Source organism: Scyliorhinus canicula, chromosome 9 (genome assembly GCF_902713615.1).
Source record: "Scyliorhinus canicula chromosome 9, sScyCan1.1, whole genome shotgun sequence".
In the NCBI taxonomy this organism is placed as follows: Eukaryota; Metazoa; Chordata; class Chondrichthyes; order Carcharhiniformes; family Scyliorhinidae; genus Scyliorhinus; species Scyliorhinus canicula.
This window is the reverse complement of record NC_052154.1, coordinates 94,039,457-94,055,141: the sequence shown is the minus strand read 5'-3', so window position 1 is coordinate 94,055,141 and position 15,685 is coordinate 94,039,457. Positions and strand designations below refer to the sequence as shown.

Below are 15,685 nucleotides of genomic sequence, written 5' to 3'. Positions count from 1 at the left end.
TATCAGAGAGAGAGAGAGACACCAGGGAGTGTGTTAATATCAGAGAGAGAGAGAGACCAGGGAGTGTGTTAATATCAGAGAGAGAGAGACCAGGGAGTGTGTTAATATCAGAGAGAGAGACACCAGGGAGTGTGTTAATATCAGAGAGAGAGAGAGACACCAGGTAGTGTGATAATATCAGAGAGAGAGAGAGAGAGAGAGAGACACCAGGGAGTGTGTTAATATCAGAGAGAGAGAGACACCAGGGAGTGTGTTAATATCAGAGAGAGAGAGTGACATCAGGGAGTGTGATAATATGAGAGAGAGAGGCACCAGGGAGTTTGTTAATTTCAGAGAGAGAGAGACACCAGGGAGTGTGTTAATATCAGAGAGAGAGAGACACCAGGGACTGTGTTAATATCAGATTGAGGCAATTTAGTGTGGGCAATCCACCTAACCTGCACATCTTTGGACTGTGGGAGGAAACCGGAGCACCCGGAGGAAACTTATGCAACACTGGGAGAATGTGCAAAGTCCGCAGAGTCACAGTCGGCCGGAATTGAACCAGGGTCCCAGGAGCTGTGAGGTAGCAGTGCTAACCAATGTGCCACCGTATTAATTGCGTAATGTCTTATTCGACATTCAGTTCCCCATAATTTTCCATATGCTTTTGATTTTATATATCTTAAGGACAAATACAAAATATTAGTTCAATATCTCACCAGTTTCTCATTCCTCATGATGTCTCCTCAGCTTCTAAGGGTGCCACTAAATGTTGTGCGTTTACCACGATTACACTACATTTCCACTGAGATTTTATTCCTCCAGGTAATATATATCTATTTGAATTGTTTATTACTTCCTCTCATGTTTATCTACTGGGAAGCTAGGGAGGAGATTGCTGAGCCTTTGGCTTTGATCTTTAAGTCATCTTTGTCTACAGGAATATTGCCAGAAGACTGGAGGATAGCAAATGTTGTCCTGTTGTTCAAGAAGGGGAGTAGAGACAACCCTGGTAACTATAGACCAGTGAGCCTTACTTCTGTTGTGGGCAAAGTCTTGGAAAGGTTTATAAGAGATAGGATGTATAATCATCTGGAAAGGAATAATTTGATTAGATTGTCAACACTGTTTTGTGAAGGGTAGGTCGTGCCTCACAAACCTTATTGAGTTCTTTGAGAAGGTGACCAAACAGGTGGACGAGGGTAAAGTAGTTGATGTGGTATATATGGATTTCAGTAAAACGTTTGATAAGGTTCCCCATATTAGGCTATTGCAGAAAATACAGAGGCATGGGATTCAGGGTGATTTAGCAGTTTGGATCAGAAATTGGCTAGCTGATAGAAGACAAAGAGTGGTGGTTGATGGGAAATGTTCAGACTGGAGTCCAGTTACTAGTGTGTACCACAAGGATCTGTTTTGGGGCCACTGCTGTTTGTCATTTTTATAAATGACCTGGAGGAGGACGTAGAAGAATGGGTGAATACATTTGCTGATGACACTAAAGTCAGTGGAGTTGTGGACAGTGCAGAAGGATGTTACAAGTTACAGAGGGACATAGATAAGCTGCAGAGCTGGGCTGAGGGGTGGCAAATGGAGTTTAATGCAGAAAAATGTGAGGTGACGCATTTTGGAACGAATAACAGGAAGACAGAGTACTGGGCTAATGGTAAGATTCTTGGTAGTGTGGATGAGCAGAGAGATCTTGGTGTCCATGTACATAGATCCCTGAAAGTTGCCACCCAGGTTGAGAAGGTTGTTAAGAAGGCGTACGGTGTGTTAGCTTTTATTGGCAGAGGGATTGAGTTTCAGAGCCATGAGGTCATGTTGCAGCTGTACAAAACTCTGGTGCGGCCACATTTGGAGTATTGCGTGCAATTCTGGTCGCCGCATTATAGGAAGGATGTGGAAGCATCGGAAAGGGTGTCGAGGAGATTTACCAGGATGTTGCCTGGTATGGAGGGAAGATCTTATGAGGAAAGGCTGAGAGACTTGAGGCTGTTTTCGTTAAAGAGAAGGTTAAGAGGTGACTTAATTGAGGCATACAAGATGATCAGAGGATTAGATAGGGTGGACAGTGAGAGCCTTTTTCCTCGGATGGTGATGACCAACACGAGGGGACATAGCTTTAAATTGAGGGGTGGTAGATATAGGACAGATGTCAGAGGTAGTTTCTTTACTCAGAGTAGTAGGGGTGTGGAACGCCCTGCCTGCAACAGTAGTCGACTCGCCAACACTAAGGGCATTCAAATGGTCATTGGATAGACATATGGATGATAAGGTAATAGTGTAGATGGGCTTTAGAGTGGTCTCTCAGGTCGGCGCAACATTGAGGACCGAAGGGCCTGTACTGCGCTGTAATATAATGTTCTATATCTTTTAATGTAGTCTTCCAAACCATCCATCATACTTTTAAAACATTTAACACACTTCAGATTTAGCTATGTAACTCTCAGACTAAACAGTTTTCAAGGAATGTTGGTTAGTATTTAAACAGAAACATGACAAGTTCCAAGGAACCCATGTGGGCTAAAGCCAGTGGTTGGATTTTGTAGCTGTAACTTTTTGATCTTCCAGACTTTTTAGAAATGCTCTGTGAACATCGTGCAGCTGAGCACCAATGAAAACCTTATGTTTTGATCTCCGTTTGCAGAATAGACTAAATAAATCTATCGTCTGATAATACATCTTTATCCATTGCTCCTTTACTCACTGTGCAACGCAATTGTGGAAAACCTTGGCAGATCTTTTGAATTGTAATTTTGGTTTCAATCTATGCAGTCTGTGTGTTTCATGGCCCCTGGGGCAGAAAACCTCAAGCATTGGTATGCATCTGTTTCTAAACATTGTTTCAAGGGCCTTGTAATAAAAGCAGTTCAACTTGAAACCAAGAGACAGCGGGAGAGGACATATGTTGATGGCATGGGGGTTGAAGGAACTGAAGGTCGACATGACGAAGGGGGATGGTGGGGGAAAGAGTTGATGAATTAATTTACAAAATCCCTCGCAAATTACTACTAACGTCAGTGGTGTGAGAGGGACCAACTCAGGAGTGTGAAAATAGACATTGCTGAGGCACTTAGCCTGGAACTCCCTAAAAGAATATCAGTGGGGAAAGTGTGACGGGATCTTACTGTTCTCTAATTGTGGGATTCCGATAATGTCATATGGATTTGGGTTGCATCAGAAATATGAAGAAAGTGAAAGGTTGCAGTTTTGTTCTAAAGTTTGTATGTTAAACTTTTTTTTGAACTCATCGTTATGAGACCAGTGGTGGCAATGAACCCCGTGTGTTTTGTCATTATGTGAGAAAAATAAGATGGTGTAATGAGCAATTACAGAAGTGCTATACTCACTGGGCATTATGTTGATTTACTTGTATCCTTGGGTGGTTTTACTGTCACATTTGTTCACCACTCAACAGGATTAGATTAAATCAGGAAAGTTGGCATGCATGTGTGTTTGATTTGCCAGATTTACAGCAGTTATTGCACAATAATAATGTGACTGATACTTTAAGTTTTAGATGCTTATGTTATGACCACATCAACACTGAATTGATTGAGGCTGGGAGGGGTGTAAGGTACAACATGTTGCTAAATTTTAGTCTCAATCATTTTTTCCACTGCCATCTGTCCTTCATTCGATAAAAGTAGGTTGAGCTCTTTCTAATGGGCTATATTGCTCAGTTGAAGCTGTAGTCATTGTGTAATAAAACCCCAGCAAGTGGCCAAGCACTTTTATTGCCTCGTGTCATTCCAGAGGCTGGAGCCTGCACAGGATCCTGACAATCCTTGTCTGTTAGCAGCAGTGTTGAAGTTGAACATGGCCACATTGGTATTCCGAAATAGTGGTAACTTCGTCACAAAGGATATGGTACCTTGTTCTGCTCCTCAGTTAACCTGGAGTTTTAGCTTTTACTATGGAAAGTCATGTGCAAATAATTTTGCTAGTGGATATGCAAACAATATTGTGTTTCTTTAACTGATGAGAAAACATAGAACATAGAACAGTACAGCACAGAACAGGCCCTTCGGCCCTCGATGTTGTGCCGAGCAATGATCACCCTACTTAAACCCACGTAACCCGTATACCCGTAACCCAACAATCCCCCCATTAACCTTACACTACGGGCAATTTAGCATGGCCAATCCACCTAACCCGCACATCTTTGGACTGTGGGAGGAAACCGGAGCACCCGGAGGAAACCCACGCACACGGGGAGGACGTGCAGACTCCACACAGACAGTGACCCAGCCGGGAATCGAACCTGGGACCCTGGAGCTGTGAAGCATTGATGCTAACCACCATGCTACCGTGAGGCATAAGAACATAGGAAAGAGGAGCAGGACAAGGCCATTCGACCCCTCGAGCCTGCTGTCCCGGTCAGTAAGATTGTGCATGTTCTGACATGGCCTTGACTCCAATTTCCTGCCTGCCTTCCCATAACTCTTGGTAATCAAAAATCTGTCTGTCACTGCCTTGAATATATTTAAAGGCCAAGCGACCACTGGACTCTGGGATAGAGAATTCCAAAGACTAACAATCCCTTAAATGAAGAAAGTCCTCATCTCCTCTGTCTTAAACACTTCCCTACTCGTATACATCATTCCTGTTGCAACTTAATTTGTCTTCATCACATGCTGTGTCTGCATGCTGACCTTTTTTGTACAAGGATGCCCAGATCCCACTGCACTGCAGCATTCTGCAGTTTCTATTTCAATAATATTCTGCTTTTCCATTCTTCCTGTCAAACTGGACAGCCTTGCATTTTACTCCACCATTTTATTCCAATTTTTGCCCACTTAATTAAGCTGTCCTTTGTCGACTCTGTATCCTTGCAACTTGCTCTCCAGCTTATCTTTGTATCATCAGCAAATCTTTCTACAATATCTTCAACCAAGTCATTAAAATAAATTGTAAATGGTTGTGACTCCAGCATGAATCCCTGCAACACTCCCAATAGTTGCAGTTTGCCAACCTGAGAATTATCAATTTATCCTTTTTTTAAATTTTGAGTACTTAATTATTTTTTATCCAATTAAGGGGCAATTTAGTGTGGCCAGTCCACCTAACCTGTACATCTTTGGGTTCTGAGGGTGAAACCCACAGACACAAGGCGAATGTGCAAACTCTACAAAGTCACTGGGGCCAGGATCAAACCAGGGGCCAGGATCAAACCAAGGTCCTCAGCGCCGTAGACAGCAGTGCTAATCACTGCCCCACTGTGGCTCCCTATGATCAATTTATTCTGCCTCTGTTTCCTGTTTGTGAGCCAGCCCTCTTTGCTTATCTTTCATCCCCAACACAATATTATCTGCATAACAACTTTTTATGCAACACTTTCAATGCCTTTTGGAAATCTAAGTATACATCTACTGGCGCCCTTTTATTCACTAGATTGTTACTTGCTCAAAGAATTGTAATAAAATTTGTTGGACTGATTTCCCTTTCACAAAATCTATGTGACGAGATTTTATTATTTTCAAAATCTTCCTCAACAATGGATTCCAACGCTGTCTCAGTGGCCTTCAGTATTTTGCTTTCTGTTTCCCTCCTTTCGTGAATGAGTTATATTTGAAGACTTCCAATCTGCTGAGACCTGTCAATGAATCCACTATCTCTGCAGCCTCTTCCGAAAGGCAGTTGAATTTAGGCCACCAGGACCCAGGGACTTGTTAACCTAAATCCCATTAGTGTTCCCATTATTTCTTCTCCAGTGATGGTGATTGTTCAAAGTTTATGGCCAGCATGGCGGCACAGCGGTTAGCACTATTGCTTCACAGCTCCAGGGTCCAGGTTTGATTCCCGGCTTAGGTCACTAAGCGAAGTCTGCAATTTCTCCCCGTGTCTGCGTGGGTTTCTTCCGGGTGCTCCGGTTTCCTCCCATAGTCTAATGATTTGCAGGTTACTGGGTTATGGGGATAGGGTGCTCTTTGCAAGGTCCGGTGAAGACTCAATGGGATGAATGGCCACCTTCACTGTCAATTCTATGACAAATGATTGTTTTACAATTGAGGTAATTACAAAAGTATACCAGCTGGAATCGTGGCCTCACGAGCTTGAGTTTTCATTTTTTGACGAAGCAGAAATCAGGGGATGCACAGGGTGCCAGATCGACTAGATGAAAGAAAGAAATGTTACACTGAAAACCATTAAAATGAAGCTGAAGCATAAGGGTCGGATACTCCTAAAACAGATACGAAAATTATACCAAATGACTCATTCTTCAATTTCTTCAGTCCTCCTGAAGCTCCACAGCATGGAATGTTAAGAGTTCTGCAGCAAGACTCGCTGCTGACTTTAAAAGTGGTTGCCCCCTGCATGAACACATAATTCCATGTGCAATGTCGTACTTTACAGGAGAAACCTTTGCAGGTGATAGTGACTCCGATGATGTGTATGACGTTGATATCTATGAAGACCCTGAAGAACGTAAAGGCTCGGAGGGTGAACCAGATGAGGACAACTATGAAATGCTGGTCAGGTTGTTTTGCGAGAGTGATGGTAAACTAGATGACGCCTGGAAAGCGCTACTCCGGTGGTTTGGTGGGAGTGACAAGGTGATCACAAGGGAATCCCAGTCTGCACAGGACACCAAGAAGTGTGAAAGCTCTGAAATGGCGCACGCAGAGATGGAAAGTGAGTTTGCAGAAGCAGACACCTCGCAGAAAAACGACTCGGCTGCGAACAAACTACTAACGGAAGATATAAGGTCCATTCTGGAGAAACTGGTTTCAGAGCATACGATTAATCATCTCGGGCTTATGAAATGTTTCCGGTAGTGGACTCGCCAATACTCGTCGTCACTCCATTGAAAGATGAATAAGAAGAGCAGATGGCTGTATCCGTATGCAGCTCCACAACAACAGATGATAGTTTGTTGCTATATTTACTCGCTATGCATATGGCCGTCAATAAGGTTGTCCTTCTTTTGTCTAGATATTGATTATTATATTGCTTTCAGAGTTGCCAGATATCAAATGATACCACCACAAGGTTCAACCGGATATCGATCAAAGACCCAACAACCAGTTAGTTAGTTCAAGTTCAATAATACTTTATTTACACACAAGGTTAACTTATACATGCAACATTAACACTATGAACTAAATTATACCTAACACTATGACAACCTATACTTAACTTCAGGCTTTGGCCTTTGTTCGAATCTGGATCTGCTGGTTCTGGAGAAGTAACTGTGGTTCAGCTAGGCTCATCCATCTGGAAGCGAGCGTTGAACTTGGAGTTGCTTCTGGTTGTGGTGCTACAGTTGGAGATGGCAGTGTCTCTCTTTATCCTTGGGGGTTTCATGCTCTTTTGGGCGGTCCTTGGGTTTGGACCCAATAATTTGGCAGACTTTGATCACTGCCTTCGAACTGAGCCAATAAAGGGGCGGGTGCTTTGATGGCTGGGCGTGTCCTAAGTGTTCATTGACCTTGCTGTTTATGCTTCCTGAGTAAAGGGAGTGGCACCGATGTGTCTGGAATTGGGTCGGTTGCCTGAGTACCAGTCCTTTGTTTCAGGGAAATGGGTCATTAGAATGCAATTTGGCTGGGGTTTCGATACTGTCTGGTTCTCTGCTTACAAATATACATTTAGGCTCTGAGCCTGCCTGCATCTCGTATTGGCCATATTTCCCTTGAGTAATGACCAGGTTTCTTTGTAAGTGGCCATCCCAGATGGCTACAGTCCGTCCTCTTGATCCTAAACGCGAAGCGTGGTGGATCACGCTACTGAATCTTCATCTGTCCTTGGTGTGCCGGGTACCCTTGGTCAAGGACAGGTTCTATACTACTCTGTCCTATGGATTGGAACATTTACCTAAGTTTTTTACCACATTTCGCATCTCTAAACATTTTAAGGGGGCACTACAACATTCAATCATTCATTTAACTTCTTTCCACAAAAGGGGAACTTCTAACTGTCCTTACCTAAACTACACTTATGTTGCTAGCTAATAACCAAAAGAACTTGTATTACAGTACAAAGATTTACACCATAGCAGCATCACATTTCTACTTAAATTTATCACCTTTACAAAAAATGCAACTTGTATTGAAAGCCATGGAAATTATTAGTCAGAAGAAGGGTTCAAAAAGAGTGTGGGGTCTGTTGAGGTCCGAGAAAAAGGGTCTCTGAGTGTATATATTGGGGAGCGGGAGGCTCTGAACGACACTGTATAGTATTGCAATAACTAATAGGGCTCTGCCGTGTATAGAGGGAATACCATTTTATGATATTGCACCATGTGGGGGTACCAATGGTTATTTCCATGTGACGTGTGGTGTCTGGGCTAGGGGTATCATGTGGTATGGTTGTGTTTGGTGCCAATGTGGTGTGGGTTACAGGGGCTGTCGATGTCGCAACTGTAGTGATCCAATGATAATCATGATGGAGGTCATCAGTTCTGTCTTCATCTTGCCTTTTGTTCTTTGTATCCTCGTATATTCCTGGGGGTGCAAGCATAATATTGATTATTACCTTTGTTTAATATCTTGCTTGTCTGTCCGTTTCTCCTTAATATAAATTTCCCATTAGAATTGTCACCATGTGCGACTCCGTCGTTTTCTTTTAAACCAACCATGTTGGAGACAAGACATCCGAGAGAAAAAAAATTCAGTCACAGTGCGAGCAATCTCGCAGTCTGTGGTTGATGCGTTGATTGGGCGGACAATTTCTCTGTTCAGTGTTGAGGTAGTTTTCTGTAGCAACAGATTTTGTTTCAACCAAGTGTGTTGAATATGTAAATAGCAGTTGGGGGTAGCGACTGAAGCGTCGTCTGAACGTAAGGAAAAAAAAATTGTGGCAAAGTGCATTCTTTGAACCACGCCTACAGGAATGCTAAAAGAGTTTTGAAAATAAATTTCCAAATCAGTGGGACATGAGGTGTGTATGAGCAGGGCAAGAATGAGTGGATTCCCCCGGTAATCAGTGCCGTTGCTCCACTACCCAAGCTTGGCTGACCAAATGCATAGGGGGTCCTCAGGCAGGGCGGAGATTAGTGCCGTTACTCCGCTGCCTGGGTGACCTTACAAGAATGGAAAGAATTGAATATCTATGGACTTCCGACAAACTTGTTCCTTTAACTACCAATTTGGCGTCAAAAGAGTAGTTATGACTGAATCAAAAAATTTTGCATGGGACCGAAAGAAGAAACTGTATCAAAAAATTTAGTGAGAGATCAACACAAATAGTCATACAAAGGACAAACATTGAACATTTAAAAATAACAAATTAAAGAAAAAAAAGTGGGCAGGCTCCATCAGAGAATAGGACACCGTAAATCTCAATTGGTTCCTTTCTCTCATCATCTGGACACCGTAGGGTTCCATTCAGAAAAGGGTCGTAAAGGGGTTACCATGGTGGGAGTCAGGCGCTGAGTCATCACCATCTCCCGGTTGCCAAACTCGTGTCTGGCCTTTCCTTGCCATGGCCGCCGTGGGATCCATTTCATCATTTCTTGTCAACCGACAAGAGTTATCGCGGTGCCATTGTTTCTTGGCAAAGGGGGAAGTTGTATCGTCTGGCGGTGGGTCTAGTTCTGGTTGAGGCAACTAAATGGTATCTGAGGGGCCAAACATATCTTGGTCGGTGTTACTGGCGCCGTAGTGATTGGGGCCTGGTCTGTTTTGCCATTCGTCAGGGATCGCAAGTAAGTCCGTTGTGCTGTCACTGTCGCTGTAGGCCGAATTAAGTCCGAGGTGGAAACTCGTCCCTGGGGGTGGAGTCAAAGTCGTGTCTGTGGATGTGCTGTCCTGGCTGGGGGAGGATTGGATTAGGTTGTCAGTGGGCCGGTCGTAGTTGTCTGCTATTGTCAGTGAAATGTGGTGTGAATGGCTGCACTGAGTTCCATAAACATGAAACCATCCTGATTTTCCATTTGGATATGTAAATCTATATACTGAGGGGCGTATCAAAAATCAAGTAGGGTCCTGCAAATTTGGGGGAGAGGAATGCACTCGGATTGTATACTTACTCTGCTTTTTCCTAGCGCCTAGTCGAACAGCTGCAGTGAGCTGTGCTGCTTTAATATTTTCCATTAATTGGACTGTTTTTTCGTGGGTAAGGGCGGTGACTGGGCTGGCCAAATCAAGTCCAAATAAATACTCTGTACCCTTCATGGGTCGTCCGTTCATGATGGTGTGGGGGGGTGTAGCCTGTTGAACTCGACACAGTGTTTCTAATAAATATCAGTGCAAATGGGAGAACTGTGCCCCATGTTATGTTGTGCTGTTGCACCATTTTCCTAATCATTGTTTTTAGGGTTTGGTTCATGCATTCCACAATGCCGCTGGATTGTGGGTGATAGGCAATATGAAACTTTTGTTTAATGCCGAAAATTGTTGGAACATTTTTCATCATTCTTCCTGTAGAATGTGAACCGTGGTCCGATTCAATACTATGGTGGAGTCCCCATCTTGTAAATATTTATAGAGTTTGAATTTTTGCTGTCGCTTTAGCCGTATTTGTCCTGGAAGGAAATGCTTCTACCCATTTTGTGAAGGTATCGATCACTACCAACACCTATTTAAAACCATTTCTGCAGGGGGGGGGGGGGGGACGGACACCAATGTAATCTAATTGTAAGTTCGTCTATGGGCCATTAACAGGGCGGGTGTGTCTTAGCTGATCTTTTTTTGCGTATCTGTCTGGGTTGTTCTGAGCACAAATTAAACAGTTTTCAATGTAATGGGTGACATCTGTTATTAAATCGGGCCACCAGCAGAGAGGTCTTAGGTGGGCAAGGGTGGTTTCTATCCCTTGGTGTCGGTGTCCGTCATGAAATTGACAAATAATCTGGTTCCTGTCCTGGGTGGGACCACATAAATACCATTCTTTAATATAATTCCGTCCTGAATCGTTAAAGTGTCTTTGAATTTGTCGTAGGGTGCTGGGTAATCACCTTTTAAAATTTCCTTCAGTGTGTTGTCTGCTTTTTGCGTCTGTGCTAAATCTTGAATATTGGTCTGTGAGATCTGGACTGCGTGTACTGGGGCACTCGGGGTTGCCAAAAGTGACCATGTCATGATGCAGCTTTTGCTAGGGCGTCTGCTTTTACGTTACCGGGTGGGGGGGAATGATGATGGCTTCAAACCTTTATGATGCCATATTTGTGGTCTTTAGCTTCTGCAAGAATGTGCTTTCATAATGGCGCTGAGGGTAGGGGTTTACCGTTGGCGTATATAAATCCTCTAGATTCCCACAGGGGCAGGAATTCCGTCAAACTGCTGCAGACATATAGACTGTCCGAATATATATATCTGCTGGGGCCGGGAACGAATGTGGATGATGCACAATGTATGCGATGGCTCCTAACTTGGCTGCCTGCGAACCTAAATGTCCTGGTAACTTTAATGATATCTACATAATTATTTAGAGATTGATCTGTGGGCTGGGTTCTCTGTGGTTTGCTGCCTGCTTTTGTCGGTAACAATTTAGAAATAAAGGGTCCTGTGCTATGCCTGGCTGCAATGATTTCAAACTCGTGGGGTTCCTGCATACTGTAAATTATCTGCCAAAAAAGTGTGTGTCTTTGTCCTTTTCACTGTGATGTCGCGTCCTTGTAGGAGTAGGGTCCAGCACGCTGCTCTAATTTGGCTAACTGTACCGTCCTTCAGCCTACCGTCTAACAGTAGCTGAGTTGGGGTGTGCTCGGTCAAAATAGTTACGGGGTTGAGTACTGTTATGTACGCGAAGTACTGAACAGCCCAAAAAACTGCGAGCAAGTGCCTTTCGCAGGCAGAAAATCCTTGCTGTATCGGATCTAAAACTCGTGAGTCCTAAACGATCGTGTCTTTCCTGGAGAAGTATGGTCGAAAGGGTTCGGTCCTTGGTCGCTGCCTCTATTGCGTATGGGAAGTGTGGGTCTGGTGCCTGCAAAACGGGAGCTGTACCTAGGGCGCGGTATAGTGCATCGATGACATCCGTGTGGTGTGGAAGCCATTTCCATGGGACTTGTTTCTTAAGGAGTTCGGAAAGTGGGGCTGCATATGTGGCAAAACCATTTATATGTTTCCTGCAGTAACCAACCAGTCCTAAAAATGACCGGAGGACTGTAATATTATGGGTTAGGGCAATTTAACAATTGAATCAATACATTTTTGCTCTGTCTCATGTTTACCATGCGCTACATGTGTTCCTAAATAAGTGACCTTTTCCTGGAGAATTTTGGCTTTTTTGGGGTTGACTTTACATCCAATTTCTTTTAGGCGACCTAATAGTTCGGAAAGAAGCGAAATATGCTCTTCCTTGGTGTCAGTCTGTAGGAGCAAGTCATCCACATACTGAATGAGGCATTTGGGTGGGGAAAATTTCGACAATCCATTCACCAATTGTCTGTGAAAAATGGAGGGGGAGTTGTGGAAACCTTGTGGAAGGCATGTCCATGTGTACTGCTGTCCCTTGAAGGTGAACGCAAATTTATACTGGCAATTTCTATCCACTGGAATGGACCAAAAGCCATTGCTACTTTCCAGAACCGTAAAACATTTTGGGTGGAATTCTCTGCTCCCCACGTGGGGTGGGAGAATCGCGGGAGGGCCTGCCGACATTTTTCACGACCCCCTGGCGCCCCCAGCGATTCTTCCTCCTCTCCTCCCCCCCCCCCCCCGGTCGGCAAAATCGTCGCTCGCCGTTTTTCACGGCCCTTCACACCCGTTTCAACACGGCAGCAACCACACCTGGTCGCTGCATTCGTGAAGCGGGCGCCAGTTGCCCGTTTGGGGCATCTAGGGGCCCGATTGGCACGGGAGCACCTCTGGAGGGGACAGGCCCGCGATCAGTGCCCACCGATCGTCGGGCCAGCGTCCAATACGGACGCACTCTTTTTTTTCCCTCCGCCGCCCGGCAAGATCAAGCCGCCACGTCTTGCCAGGCGGCTAAGGAGAAAGACGGCCACCGCGCATGCACGGTTCGCGCCGTCTCCGCGATGAAGTCATCTGGGCATGCGCGGGTTGGAACCGGCAACCCGCGCATGCGCGGATGACCTCACAAATGCACAGTTTTCCGCATCAATTCCGGCGCGACGAGGCCGCGGCCGGGAAAGATGGAGGCCCGCTCCTAGCCCCACGGGTGGGGGTGAATTAGTTGCGGGGAGCGGGCCCCGAGGCCGTCGTGAACCTCGGCCAATTTCACGACGGCCGTCCCGATTTTTATCGGGAGCGGAGAGTACCGCCCTTTGACTGAAGTCGCTGCTTTAACATTGTCTCGGGACTCGTGGCAACGGTGGGGGCTGGTAATGGAGTTACTTTATTGAGTTCCCTATAGTCGATGGTCAGTCTCCATGAACCATCTGGTTTTCTTGCGGGCTAAATTGGGGCATTGTTGAGGCTAAGGGCCGAATTACACCTTGATCCAATAAACTTTGAATTACCTTAGCTATTTCTCCTTCGGCTTGCTGTGGAAAACCGTATTGTTTCTGGGGCTTAGGATCGGAATCCGTAATGGTGGTCATTCCTGGAATTTTACCGCAATCGTGCTTGTGCGGGGCAAAAGATGCTTCGTGTTTCTTCAAGACTTCTCCTAATTGTTTTGTCCGTGGTAATGGTTTGTGGATCAAAACAGTAATCTCCCACTGAGCTAATCCTGTGTTCGTAGTCTCCTACTGTGAGCGTGGCGGGGGCTCGTGCTGTTCTAGCCATTTTCCATACACACTTATTCATAGGTTGTGTGAGCTCATGAAATCTATCCCCAAGATGTGCTCTGCTGTTTCGGGTAAATCTACTAAAATGACTGAGTGCTTGGTTCTAATGTTACCGATCTGAATATCCACAAGGGCCGCAATGTGTCCCTGATGGAGGTGTCCTGTAAATCCACTAAGAGTGATCAGGTCTGTAGTAGATCTAGAACATTACAGCGCAGTACAGGCCCTTCGGCCCTCGATGTTGCGCCGACCTGTGAAACCACTCTAAAGCCCATCTACACTATTCCCTTATCATCCATATGTCTATCCAATGACCAAGTGGGCCATATATCTCGCTGGTACCTTGTGGAGGAGTTTAACGTGGTTCGGGCCCCTCCTGTGTCCCAAAGGAACTCTACGGGGTGTCCTCCGGGCTGTGCCTGTGACGACTAGACGACTTGTCCCAGACCGTGTCGCAGACCCACGTTGGGGAGTCTGAACACCGTCAATCGGTGCCATTTATGGCCAAATTATCTGAACAGGCGCTAAAGCTGTGGATAGGCCTGGCATTGTTCCTATGTGAGGCATTTGTGTGCTGATTCCGTTGCTGGTTCGGGGGGCATTGCGTTCTTGGGTGTAATGTCCCTTCTGTCCACAATTATAGTATCCCTGTGCTTTATGGTGCTGTGTGTCATTTCTACCTTTATTTACCCATGCGGGGCCTTGATGTGTCCTTACTGGATTCATGTTTGCTTTTTCGTTCTCCTGCTCTGCCTTTTTATGTAGGGATTGTTCCCAAGCTCTAGAGAGTCTCTTCAGAACCCACACTTCATTGTGTGTAGGGTCTGAGGGGTCATAATCTGCACATGCTTTTTGTCCTGCATCTGTGGTGTGGGAGATTAAAATACGGGTCCATTTGGCCATATTGTTTGCACTGGGCGCTGGCTAAATCTCCAAATACTGCTGTGAAGTGTATCCAGAGGCGTCCAGCAAATGCTGTTGGATGCTCTCCTTTTCTTCTGCCGACATACAAAACAAAAATACTGCATCTCCATCACCGTAACCTCCTATCACTATAACTTTTGTTCCCCTTTGGCCCACCACTTAGGCCCAGCAAGGATCATTTGAGTTAGGATTATAAAGAGCCAGAGATGGTCCCACATCTTGCAGAAACTTTGAGGGAATGAAGACTCCAGATCAGTCAATCAGTTACGCTTTACCACCAGTTACCAAAAAAAATCCATGCTATTTTTTAAAAAAACTCACCGGGAACTACTTCAGAGTGAAAATTGGTGGCAGAGACTGTGGGACTGACTTGAAAACTGGTATGAATAACATCATTTAATTACAGACAGCAGAGTTAGTCAGGGAGAGAGGAATGATTGATATCAAGGCATTAAATGTGACATACATGGGTTCGTTTGAGGGGTGATCTTTGAATCACATGCACGGTGTATGTACGGAATATCTGGGAGGTTACATGTCCCAAAGGCCGTATTAAAACTCTCCCCGCTGCCCTCATATCGAATCATTGTGGTCATCTGGGATTCTGTAAGCTTCTTCCAGGAGAAAAAGGAGGAATTGTTTTTTTTTTAAATTTAGATTACCCAATTATTTTTTCCAATTAAGGGGCAATTTAGCGTGGCCAATCCACCTACTCTGCACATTTTTTGGTTGTGGGGGCGAAACCCACGCAGACACGGGGAGAATGTGCAAACTCCACACGGACAGTGACCCAGAGACGGGATCGAACCTGGGACCTCAGCGCCGTGAGGCGGTTGTGCTAACCACTAGGCCACCGTGCTGCCAAAGGAGGAATTGTTGGGGGATATTTTCTGATACTGGACTATGATATAAATTACAGGTGGCTCTGTAACTACATTTTTGCTCCTATATTACTTTTGGATAGTTCCGCTGAGACAAAAGGTACTCATTGGCTTAGATGCGGTAGAAGAGACAATTTGTATAGAGAGTGTATACACAATGCTTGTTAATATCAGAAAGGACACAAAATGGCTGTTAGCTAAGATAGCAATACTAAAGACACAAAATGGCTGAACTAGCCACATTCCTGAACAAGTT

The 15,685-nt window shown here is 44.9% G+C and overlaps 1 protein-coding gene across 2 annotated transcripts in view; it reads left to right on the top strand.

The window, feature by feature from the left end:
• Positions 1-749: 749 nt before the first annotated feature.
• Positions 750-15,685, top strand: part of LOC119971539 (coiled-coil domain-containing protein 102A-like) — a 185,107-nt gene continuing 170,171 nt past the window's right edge. For both annotated transcript variants that reach the window (XR_005461867.1, XM_038807195.1), the window contains exon 1: positions 750-807. The gene's annotated coding sequence lies outside the window, so the exon portion shown is untranslated. The remainder of the gene's footprint in view (positions 808-15,685) is intronic.